General features: G+C 42.7%; 1 long non-coding RNA gene across 1 annotated transcript in view; it reads right to left on the reverse strand.

Annotated features, from left to right (window-relative positions):
- The window catches only part of LOC123781930 (uncharacterized), a 37,987-nt gene that overhangs the window by 8,851 nt on the left and 16,097 nt on the right, over nt 1-13,039 (reverse strand). The window contains exons 4-5 of the long non-coding RNA XR_006776835.2: nt 12,370-12,490; nt 2,755-2,800 (exon numbers count right to left, since the gene is read on the reverse strand). This is a non-coding gene — a long non-coding RNA (uncharacterized LOC123781930). The remainder of the gene's footprint in view (nt 1-2,754; nt 2,801-12,369; nt 12,491-13,039) is intronic.

The following is a 13,039-nucleotide window of genomic DNA, read 5'->3' on the forward strand; positions in this document are numbered from 1 at the left end:
AAAATCAGGTCAGATTTACCCTAATTCAAGGGGTTTGCTGAAACTTTTGTAATACATAACATCCAATGTCAGGTTCTAAGGTAGGATGTATCAACCTTGACACTCTAGACATTTGAGGTTGGATAATTCTTGGGCAGGGGGTGGCTGTCCTGTACAACCTTATCAGTTGTAACGGCATCCATAGGTTTATCCACTAGACACCAGTAGCATCCCCCATCATCCTTTGTGACAACCAAAATGTCTCCAGATGTTGCCGTATGCCCGAAAGAGGAGCAAAGACATCCTTTTGAGAATCGATGCTCTCCATATGCAAGCAGCATTTTCATTCTCCACGAAAGCAAGTGCTCACCACAGTTCGAAATGCTTGGCTTGGTACAAGACACAGGGTGAAGTACCCTCCTTCCCTCAAATCTGAAAACTTCACTCCCTTGGGGCCCCCGGGTGGCACAGTTGGTTAAGCGTCTGACTCTTGGTTTCCACTCAGGTCATGATCTCAAGGTCTTGAGAATGAGCCCCTTGTCAGGCTCCGAGCTCAGCGAGGAGTCTGCTGAGGTTTCTCTCTCCCTCTTCCTCTGCCCCTCCCTGCATGCATGCCCCCCCCAAATAAATAAATAAATCTTAAAAAAAAAATTCACCCCCTTAAAACATAGTGTCCAAGTGGAAAAGGTTATCTCTGTTTTACTTGAAAGAGAAAAGGCTAGACTAGAGGAGAGAAGATAGCTATGCATTGTGTCTTCTTTCTTGCAACCTGAGGAGGAACACTTTCTGATACTTATCTGCCTAAATAACTCTTGGTTTCACCTTTTCTCTGGGGAAAACTTCCAACTTCACAATATCCTCAGAAAACATCCAAGGAAGTCAGGCCGACAGAACCTGAGGCCAGCTCCCAGACTCAGCTTTCACAGCCCCCAGTGTGCATAGTGACCCTGGAGATCCAGGTCCTCAAGTTCGCAGGGAGGGAGAGAGCCAGGGTGCAGGCTGCCAGCATCCACACCAGGATGCACCCAGAGAATGACATGGGGGCCTACCACCACCTGCTCCAGGGACAGGGCTGGTACGGGGGCAGCTGCGAGTTTGGTGAAGAAGGGGAGCAGGTGGGGCTGGCGGCAAGGATAGGTATCTAGTTGCTCCTGCTGACGTTCTTAACTAAATGCAACAGTATTATACCACAAGGGCCGAACAAACTTCCACAAGGCCCATCCTGGAAGTACCATTTTCAATACCCCCCTTTGCCAGCTCTAGAAAGGCAGTGACCGAGGCCTTGATTTACAAACTCCCCCCCCCCCAAGTTCGCCCAACTGAGCTGAAGTTTAGGGCACCACCACGGCTCTACTTCTCCTGCTCAGAAAACAAACACATTCTATCCAACATATTATATGCTTAACAGTCATTCGGGGCCATGTAATTCAAAAACAGAAGGAATAAAAATACAAGAAGTTAAAATTCAATGTCTTCAACTCAGAGTCTTTAAAAACAGTCCTGGGTATTACAATTTTTATGACTATCTCAAACAATCAATATAGACTATAAGATGTGCTGTTTTTCTTTTCAGTCATGAGTTTGAAACTGGATCAGAAAGAGGAAATAAAATTAAGGGTAAGTTCGATAAGAAAGATTTTCCATTATCCTATTTCATTTTCTTTGGAGGAACAGTATATTCCTGGTCCAAGAGAGTTGTGTCTTTATATGAATTTATCATTTATATTAAGCAATGAAAGACATATGAAACCAAGGCTCTGATTGCGGAATAGTTTCAACTGAGATATTTGTCAAAATAGTACTGTAACTTTTTCTTTGAAATATACACCTATGGAAATAATAATAAATGTCCTAGAAGCTTTTACTACATCATACTTATATGCTTTCCTTCCAACATTGTTCAACTCAGAATGTGGGGAGATATTTTATTTTATTTTATTTTATTTTATTATTTTATTTTATTTTTGAGAGAGAGAGAGCCTGCAGGGGGTGAGAGCAGAGAGACAGGGAGAGAGAGACTCTTAAGCAGGCTCCACACCCAGCACAGAGCCTGACGTGGGGCTTGATCTTATGACCCTGAGATCATGACCTGAGCTGAAATCAAGTCAGATGCTTAACTGACTGAGCCACCCAGGTGCCCCTGGGGAGCCAGGTTAATGCACATTTACTTTGAAAGGTCAAAGGAAATAAAGAAGGAAAGAAGACAGACTAAATAAATAAAGATGCTTCATGGAAGACAAAATGTGATGAAACAAGGTTTAAGCTAATAGGTGAGTTTAAGACCATTTTTCAAACTGCAGATTCTGACCTGTTAGTAGATCTTTAAAAATATTAGGTCACAGTCAGCATTTTTAAATGGAATGAAATAGAAAACAGTAGAGTACATGTTAGCTATGAATGGTAAATATTATTTTACAAAAGTTTTGTTTTAATTATATATGAGTGTGTGTGTGTTGTGTACCGATGTTACAGCAAAAATTCATTTCTCTTATGGGTTGCAAAAATAAAGTCGGAAAGCTACCGGGTTGTTTTGGTTTTGTGGTTTTGAGGGGTTTTTTTTGCAACCTTTCTCTACCTCTATCAGTTCATCTTCCATACTGCTGATGGAACCACCTCCTAAATTTGGACCACATCATTCAGGCACTGTTCCAAGCATTTCATATGTGCCAACTAATTCAATTCTCACTATGGCCCTGTGAGGTATCCGCATTTTACAGATGAGGGAACTAAGACACAGAGCAAGTTATTAAGTTGGCTAAGGCAGTCGTAGGTTACCTTTCCAAGTTTCTGGCATAGGTCCCTCTGTGGATGAATCGACAGTCTAGAAAGAGAAAGAATATATGTAAATATGTAAATATATAAATAATAAAGCACTAACCGTAATTCTGATGGGACTTTATCAAAATCACTCCAAATTAGTGAAGCTTTAAAAAGTAAAGACAGGGGGCGCCTGAGCGGCTCAGTCGTTAAGCATCTGCTTTCGGCTCCGGGCGTGATCCCAGCGTTCTGGGATCGAGTCCCACATCAGGCTCCTCCGCGGAAAGCCTGCTTTTTCCTCTCCCACTCCCCCTGCTTGTGTTCCCTCTCTCGCTGGCTGTCTCTATCTCTGTCGATCTTTAAAAAAAAATTAAAAAATAACAATAAAAATATTTAAAAAAAAGAAAGAAAAGCTCATGAAGCTCTAAAGCTACAATAATATAACAGTCCACACTCCTCAGTGAGCAAATATTAAAAAGACAATATCAAGTGTTGACAAGGATGTGAAACAACTGGAACATTCTGCAACTGGAACTCAACATCTACTATTGATGGGAGGATAAATCAGTGCGACCACTTTGGAAAACAGTTGCTATTATCTACTACAGTTGAAGAAGATACACTATGAACCAGAAATGCCTTTCATTCATTCATTCATTCATTCATTCACCAAAATGAACCCTAAAAGACTACTACTTAGGATTTCTCAAAGACAGCTGAAAATGTTTCCCTATTTCTCAAACAAGGCTGATTTCAATGACCATCCCTTCTAAGGCATGAGTCACTAGTTTTCTGGGTACTTGGAGAAGTTTCACAGGTAATGATTTTCGAGGATAACTGAGCTTGTTGTGCCTGCATGTCAACCTATCCCCAAATTTCATTTCAGGAGTCAGCAATGACAGAGGTATTGAGCCACTGGTGAGAGGAGATATTTGGGGGGAAAAAAAAAAGCAATTAAGAAGGAGTTGAAGCTTAATGGATTAGTATAATGAATTTTTCTGAAGGCAACGCTGTGAAAATATTCATAAAAGGTGTGGCAGAATGTGGAATCACTGAAGGGCAACTATTCTGGGCCTACCAACAGTTTTGATTTTCATATGGACTGGACTACATTTCAGAAAGTTCATTAATTTCCAAATGTAATTGTTGAAGATTTAAGCCAAAAGACATCTTAAAATATATTAAACTTAAATTTTTTTTTTTTTTTTTTTTTTTTTTACTGAATAGTCCAGTGGTGTAAAAAGCCAAAGAGAAACAAAAGTCAAATTGAGGGGCCAAAAAATTTAGAGGAAACAAAAAACGCTCACTAATTTCAGAACACTTTGTACCACCAAACAGCGTAATACTGCAGAGGACTACAGTCTTCAAGAAATCAGCAACTGTGTTCAGCACTAAATCAGAAACTGAATCATGCACACTTTTATCTTAATACCAGATTATTTTTAATAGATAGCTCCAAACTTATCGATTGCTAAGTATGTGAAGTTATAGTTAAAAGTAAATGGTAGGGGTGCCTGGGTGGCACAGCGGTTAAGCGTCTGCCTTCGGCTCAGGGCGTGATCCCGGCGTTCTGGGATCGAGCCCTGCATCGGGCTCCTCCGCTATGAGCCTGCTTCTCCCTCTCCCACTCCCCCTGCTGTGTTCCCTCTTTTGCTGCCTCTCTCTCTGTCAAATAAATAAATAAAATCTTAAAAAAAAAAAAAGTAAATGGTAATATAGCTAAACTATCAAAGGTATATATAGAATCATATAGTCGAAAAGAAGGGGTTTTGATTTATTCAATCTCTAAGATTAACACTGAGAATTTATCAAAGAGAATAGGAAATGTCTCCCTAATTCTCAAACAGTGCTAACTTCAATGAACATATCATTCAGAGCGTGGTGGCTAGTTCTGTGGCTGCTTGGGGAGGTTTCAAAGATAATGATTTTTGAAGGTCAAAACTACTGATCCCAGCATTTTCTCCAAATGCGTAAAATTGTTCACAGAAATAGAAGTACTATTTTCACATAAAATGATATGATCTATAGAGGTAATTATGTTGCATTAAACTGAATAATTGCTGGGTATGCTGGATTAGTGTCTTTAATCTGAACACAGCCCACACCCAAGAGGAAGAGATTCTCATTCTATCCTAAATATACAACAGTAATCCCTAAGAGAGCAACTCTTCTCCTGGTTATACAATGAGAAAGTCAAAACAAACCTGAACCTCCAATGAACATTTCCAGAACCCAAAACATATTTTTGAGAGAAGTTTAACAATCTTCAATTAATTTTTAAGACAAGATATAAAGTCAATAAAAGATTATCTACTCTGATATTCATTTGTTCAAAAGCATTAAATGAACATTAAGGCTAAAGGATTAATGGCAAAACCATTAAATTAGTGGGAGTTGGGGCAGGTTCCAAAGAAATATAAAACATGCACACTGTGCCCTTGAGAATTTCACAATTTAGTTAAGGAAAAAATAATTACCAAGCATTTTGAACCTCACTTAAAGGTTGTGGAGAAATAAAACTTGTATTAATCTATATATTTTAAATGTCATTCATTTCATAGTCAAGGTTAGATAACACCTCCTCCAAGCCAGTGGGGAAATAAATTTTTTAAAATTTTTTTGTAGGCTAAAATTTCTTTTGCAAAATGTCTCTTTGTAAAAAGCCTTGATGTACTTCTTCTGAGACTCCCGTTTTGGGGGGTTTTTTGGTTTTTATTTTTTATTTATTTTATCTTTTTTAATTTAAATCAGTTAATTAACATATAGTGTATTATTAGTTTCAGAGGTAGAGTTCAGTCATTGATCAGTCTTATATAACACCCACTGCTCATTATATCAGTGCCCTCCTTAATGTCCCATCACCCAGTTACCCCATCCCCCCCACCTCCCTCCCCTCCAGAAACCCTCCGTTTCCAATGATTGAGTCTCATGATTTGTCTCCCTCTCTAATTTCATCTTGTTTTATTTTTCCCTCCCTTCCCCTATGATCCTCTGTTTTGTTTCTTAAAATCCCACAGGAGTGAGATCAGATGATAATTGTCTTTCCCCGACTGACTTATTTCGCTTAGCCTGATACCCTCTAGTTCCACCCATGTCATTACAAATGGCAAGATTTCATTTTCTTTTGATGGCTGAGTAGTATTCCATTGTAGGTATATACCACATCTTCTTTATCCATTCATCTGTCGATGAACATCTGGGCTCTTTCCATAGTTTGGCTATTGTGGACATTGTTGCTATAAACATCGGTGAGACTCCGGTTTTTATTTATCAAGCTTACTTAGAAAGAGATCCAAGGTATCTACAAGTATGAATGGGTTACCATGCTCACCGTGTCCTCCAAAGCTGTCCAACCAATCTGAGCAACTGGAAGGTACTCAGATACTTACAGACTGACCGGGAAGGTAGAAGCAAGGGAAGAAGAGAAAGATGGGGAGACAGAAAGAGATACCTCTGAGGGCAACTGTCAGGGAGCAGGGTCTGGCCCAGAGAATGTTGAAGGGCTCTGCAATGGCAGCCGAAAACCAAGGAGACAATGTGCATTATGGAGCAATAAGGCAGAAAGAGACACGGGACTCAGACGTTGCTTCTGGAGCGGGCACGTTCAGCCACAGCCAGTGTGGGCAGTGCAAGAGCATTTAAACCTGCAAATAGAACTCAGTAATTCAGGTCATTATGTGAAGACCAAGAAGCAAAAATAATACCCAAAAATCTACAAACTTGGGTTCCAGATAAGAACTATGTCAGACCTTTGAAGGCGATCCACCCACGTCTCATGCTGCTCACACACTCTGTCCTGGGCAAGCTACTGGAGAGGACAAAGCCTTACAATGCATCCCATTGTGTGGCTATCCCACAGTTAGTTCATGCGTTCATGTGCTGATGGACACCTGGGTTAGTTCCACCGTTTGGGTAGTGTGATCCGTGCTGCTACCCATAACGACAGAAAGTAAACCGATGGTTACATAGGCTGGGGGACGAGGGAAACATGGAGTGATAGGTACAGGCCTTCCTTCGAGGGGACGTAAGGGCTTCGGAACTACACAGATACGCTGGTCACACAACATTGTGAATGTACTAAATGCCAAAGAACTATACATTTTTTTAATTTTATGTTATATACATTTCATCTCCACTGAATTTTTTTTTAATTTCAAGGCAAAGCCTCCACCACCACCTGCCTAAAATGTAGGTTAACTACAAATAGAGAGTCTTATGTATTTTTATATAGGTTGCCTGTAACACATAGGCCATCCTTCAAAGTCAAGGTTGTAATGACCACATTACACACGTGTTCTCAAGATAAACGAAAGAGATCACAAAGACAGAAAAGAATCTCACTTCCAGCAGATAGAACTCATTACACACATGTTCTCACGCTAAACGAAATCGAGTCCTCAGGTAAAGGACTTGACAGCATCATTTGTCACATGAGCTCATCCTTACTTTCCCCGGCGATCGCGTCACCACCTGTGTTAGCAGGTAGGTTTAGATAAAGGAAAAACGAGCTCCTCTTGACTTTAGGCAGGAGCTGGTTTCGGAGCGAGGCCCCCCCAGAGTTAGGCTCCTAGCCTCCTACAGAAACTGGGAGACAGGACTGTGTACCACCCAAAGATACAGAAGGTTCCCAAGTCCTTGAGAAAGACATTCCAGGGCCATAAAGCTGGCCAAAGGCTAATTTAGCTTTTTAAAAGGTTTACTTACATTTCAAAGAGACAAAGAAAGAATGTACAATTACCAAGTTTTACTGAAGTAAACACCCTAAGAAGAGACAGTGGGAGTGTGTGTGTCTTCCCTTATTTTCATCAGGGAGAATTAAGCCTCTTATTTTTAATTTGTATTTGCCCTTACAAGCCTTCTCTGATCCCCTCAGCAAAAAGTAATTACTCTCTCCTCAGAGGCGCTTTTCTCTGGCGCCTCCCACTTTCCAACCTCGAATTGAAGCAATTTCAGCAGGATCCGTATCTGATGCCTTTTTTCTTCCCTCCCGGTGCCCAGCACGCCACACAGAGCCACCACTCAGGAAAGGCCCCAGACAAACGGAAGGAACTTTGCAGCAATGGAAATATTCCGATTCGATTGTATGATGTCCATATCCTGGCTGCAATATTGTCCTAGAGTTTTCTAAGACAGTATCACTGGGGAATCTATTCTTTCCAACTGAATCTACAACTACCTCAAAATAAAAAAGTTCAATAAAAAAAATTAAAAGGCCCTTGAATACATAAACACACGTGCATTATCAACCATCACACCCTAGTCACAGAACACAATAAAAAGAAATACAGGGGCGCCTGGGTGGCACAGCGGTTAAGCATCTGCCTTCAGCTCAGGGCGTGATCCCAGCGATCTGGGATCGAGCCCCACATCAGGCTCCTCCGCTATGAGCCTGCTTCTTCCTCTCCCACTCCCCCTGCTTGTGTTCCCTCTCTCGCTGGCTGTCTCTCTCTGTCAAATAAATAAATAAATAAAATCTTTAAAAAGAAAGAAAGAAAGAAATACAGACCAAACTACAGAGAAGAAAATTCACAGCTGCATTCAGGGGAAGAGTGAAGGAGAATTAGGGGATGCCGTCAGGATGCTAGAAACTGCTGGGTGCGGTGGAAAACCTGTGAGATGAGCCTAAGTAAAAAACTGTTAAAATTTAAAAAATGTTAAAGAGAGAGGAAAAGAAGACAACAGAGATAATACCCAAGAAACGGTGTATCTAAGTGCAAGGGATTCAATGGTCTAGAATAAACCAAGATGAGGAGGAAATAACGAAAAGTAGGCTTATCCAGAACACTAGAAGACCACAGGGCCAATGTCAACAGTGAGAGAAAGGGAGTTTAGAAAAAAATCAGTATTTCAAAGACAGAAAGGGAAGCTAAGGGAACAGGTGTCCAATTGGTGAGAAAGTTGTACTCGGGGCCCAGCAAAGACCTGTGTCCCAGGGATCAGAAAAGAAAGGCAAACATTGTAGCTCAGGTAGGGCCAGCAGACAGGTGCACAGTTTCAGCCCAAGAACTATACCTTTGGGCCACCTGGGTGGCACCGTCGGTTGGGCGTCTGACTCTTGGTTTCAGCTCAGTTTGAGATCTCAGGGTCGTGAGATCGAGCCCCGCATCAGGCTCCACACCCCACGTGGAGTTTGCTTGAGGTTCTCTTTCCCTCTGCCCCTCCTGCTCGTGCTCTCTCTCTCTCTCTCTCTAAAATAAAAATAAGTAAAGCTTTAGGGGAAAAAAGAGAACTAAACCTTCAAAGGTTGGGATTTAATGAAGGCACCTCCAGAGGAAAAGCGGATGGGGAAAGGGAAATTGAATTTCCTGAATAGTTTTGCTTCGTGCGTAGAGTCTGTAAAGCTCACAGTGTAACAGGAGTTGTGTTTGCAATACATGGAAACTGCATGTAACTGGGACCTTAATTTGCCCTCACCCCCTGGTGGCGCTCATTTTTGAGCGTGAAACTCTGTGTGTTGGGCTGCAAGGGAACCAAGAAGGAAGAGGAAGCACTGTAGGAAGATACGAGAGGAAATAGGATCGAAGGGCAGAGTCCTTGATTGGAGAAATGGCCCTGCTTTTCACTCGTTCCGGTGGCAAAGAATGAATTCAGTAGCTGCCCAGCGCTGGCCTGCACGTGGCCTACTACACCCCGCTTGCACACTCCGTACGAAATGTATGTGCAAGAAGTCTTGTACATACACACGCGTTGCCCATGCACCTTGAAGCGTGCTGAAAAAATGCTGACAGATATATTCCAACACAAATCTTTGTCTAATTATATTCTTAACTGACACATGAAACAAGATTAAGTCATATCATGTGGAGGCATGTTCCTATGAGTAGAAAAACCAACAATGTAACAAAAAGGGGACAAACCAGTGAAGGCCTGTCACAAAACATGATTTTTCACAAGTACCCCCCCCAAAAAAATACATCTTTATTTGCTGACTAATGATGCATCTATAATCTTATTAAAATGCATGGGGCGCCTGGGTAGCGCAGTCGTGAAGCGTCTGCCTTCGGCTCAGGGCGTGATCCTGGCGTTCTGGGATCAAGCCCCACATCAGGCTCCTCCGCTGTGAGCCTGCTTCTTCCTCTCCCACTCCCCCCGCTGTGTTCCCTCTCTCGCTGGCTGTCTCTCTGTCACATAAATAAATAAAATCTTTAAAAAAAAAATGCATGACTGATTAAAAAAAGAAACATGGGATCTTCAGCTGCTGAAGAAATTACACTTAATAAATAATACCCCAGGTCTGCGGGATTATTCCCCGAATTAAAAGATCAGTTGGACTGATATGTCTGTCCAAAGAAAAGAAATTCTTATTGACGACTGCCTGGAGAAGAAATCCATTTAATATAATCTCGTGTTGCTGTCCGCTCTATCTGGCATGCTTGTTAGAATACAACCCGATCGCATCGATGCATAGGACAAAACATTAAATGGACTAAGATTTGTGACTCTTGTATACAACCAAATTAGGTACTTACAGGAGGCCCAAGTGCAGTGCGTAAAAACAAATTCGCCCATTATTTTCTTTTCTGTATTTTTTTTCCTCCTTAAAGCAAAAATCCAATCTTAAGTAAAAACGGGTCAGAAGAGATGTGATTTCCCACCGAGGTGAATGCACATCTCATCATATCACCCAGTAAAAATCCACCAAGATGGTAGGTGGGTGCGTGGATTTACAAACACGAAAAACGTGAGGACTATAAAGTTCTTGAACTATTTACCTGTCTCCTACTGGTTCGTCACTAGCCCGGCTCCCACCTCCTCGGAGCCTGTAAGTGACTCTGCTCAGTGCCTCTGGGGAGAGTGAACAAAGCTCTTTCATCTTAGATTGAAAAGGACTCGGGCCCAGACGAAAGGTACAGAAGAAACATCATTCATTCTACACGCATTTTCTGTCTGCTGTCTCAGTGCCAGGCACAGAGCTAGACCCATTCATGACCAGACAGGCCTTGGAACTTACATTCTAGACTAGAACTCTCAAGAGGAGAAGAGCTTCTCTGGACCAAAGGGAGAGGGGAGAAAGGAGACTGGCGGCCCTGTGGGTCCCTGAGAGAGGAGCCCTGGGCCCTGCTGCTGAGTCTAAGCCCCTGCAAAGCAGCAAAACGGAGGTAAGTTGGGGACCTGACTGCTTAGGAGCATTGTGCCCTGCTTCTCGGACTGTGGCCCCAGGAATGGGGTGAGCGCCAGGTAGGTTTGGGTTGAGCAGTGGGTCTCGGCAGATGGAGTCACAATCTACCTATTTCCATGCCACCCGCACACTGAGGCAGCAGAATGGTCCCCAAGCCCTCAGGCACGGAGCTGCAAGAGCAGCTGAATGCAGTGAGGGCAAATACAAATTAGAAAGGAGAGGCTGAATTCTCCCTGTTGAAAATAAGGGAAGACACACACTGCCACTCTCCCAGAGCCCTTACTTCGGGGACCTTGTGATTGTAAATACTTTATCTGTCTCTTTGAAATGTAAGTAAATCTTTTTCAAAGCAAAATAAGCCCTTGACCTGTTTCTGGCCTGGAATGTCTTTTTCAAGGACCTGGGAACCGTATCTCTGGATGGTAAATATCCAAGAAACATCACAGCCCTCGGTTTTTGTGGGAAGGTAGGAGCCGCTCTCCAAACTACATCCTGTTACAAAGAAGTGTATTTTTCCTTTATATGAAGCCTCTTAGTGAACCCAGGTGGTCACCCCAATAACCAGGTAAAGTCACCAAATTACCAGATGAACTATGTGTGACAAACGGTGCTGTCAAGTGTGGTGTGTCTCCAGGTCCGATGCGGGCCCCCAACTGTGAGGCGATGATTAATGGCCTGGGGGCTGGTCGTGCGGCAGTGACAGGGTTCATCTGACAGAACAAAGGAGGCAGAAGTTTGGTGAAACCCTGCAAAGGAGCAGCGGGTAGGGAGACAGTCTGCAGTGAGGCAGTGGGTGGGGGCTGCATTTCGGGGGAAGGTGAGGAGGTAGGGGGACTTATGGAAATTTCCCCTTTTTTGGTAACTGTCGCTGGTTGTAGGTAGCCCATTGGTAAGTTAGGGCCTATGGATAGTTTGAGGTGGGTCGCCTGATGGGCCTGTGTTCAGCTCAGTGGTCTGTGGCTGGCCCTTTCTGATTTCCATTGCTCAAGCCTGTTGCCTAAAAGTGGCCTCTACATCAAGTCCTCCTACTTGAGGACTAGTGACTGTCTGTCTTGAGAACAGGGATGTGTGGGCTGTATCTGGTTGGCTGCGTAAACGGGTGAGGTGTCTTCCTGTTTTCGCAATCTCTTAGCGGATTACCTGTGCTGTGCCTCCCATTCTGGTCTAATGTTTATTCAATAATAAAAGTGTTTTCATTCTCTACTATCTTTGTGGAGAGGGTTTCTGGGTTGGGAGATTTCGTTTTTAATTGTTTCCCCATGACAACTTGAATGGGACAAATGGAAAGAACGACGATTGACTTAGTGAACACAGACTTGGACGGACGACATCAAGGACCATCCTGACCCCCTAATACCAGCTACCGAAGTTCCCCGACGCTTAGATGTAACATTTGGGAGAAGAGGCAGGAAACCCAATGGAGGAGATTTAATTACTCATCTTCTACAGAATGGGAGCTCAAAGTAAAGATTAATTTGTTATAGAAAAATAAACCACGCGTACATCTTATCTACCTGGCTCCGATTTGCACCAACCACAGCATGAACAGCGGGACTTGCCACTGTTGAATGTCTGGAGTCTTCGTTCGGTAAGACACTCGTACTAACAGCCCACTTCCTTTCAGTGAAGCAGGATCTGGGAATGAGTAGAAGGAAACATCTGTAACACGTATAGCTGTAATTGTCAAACTTTGCCACGGATTAGACTCACCTGGGGAGTTTTAACAAAATGCTGATGCCTGGGAAAACCATCGTGAGCTAATAAGTCAGGCTTTCTGGCAGGGGGATACCTCATCACTACTTCTTCTAGTTCCCCAAGCGAGTTCATTGTGCAGCAAGTTTGAGAACCAATGGTTTTAAAGCAGTACTTCTCGAGTTTCAGGGTGCACAACAATCAAGTAGAGATCCTGACAAAACACAGATTCCGATCGAGGAGGCGGGGGTGCAGCCTGAGAGCCTACATTTCTAACCAGCTCCCACTCTAAGCAGCAAGGCTTTAAAGATCTCTATTATGTGCCAGTGTTTTACTTCTGATTACCGAGAAGTTAGCAGTTGTGCTCTAACAGTGGCTTTCAAAGAGACTATCAAAAATAAAGAGGGTCAGGTATCTCATTAACATTTTAGAGGGATTCCAACTTGAAATAAGTATATCTTGGCTATAGCAGGTTAAAGAAAATATATTAAA

Source organism: Ursus americanus, chromosome 23 (assembly GCF_024610735.1).
Source record: "Ursus americanus isolate L20-20 chromosome 23, mUrsAme1.1.p, whole genome shotgun sequence".
NCBI lineage: Eukaryota > Metazoa > Chordata > Mammalia > Carnivora > Ursidae > Ursus > Ursus americanus.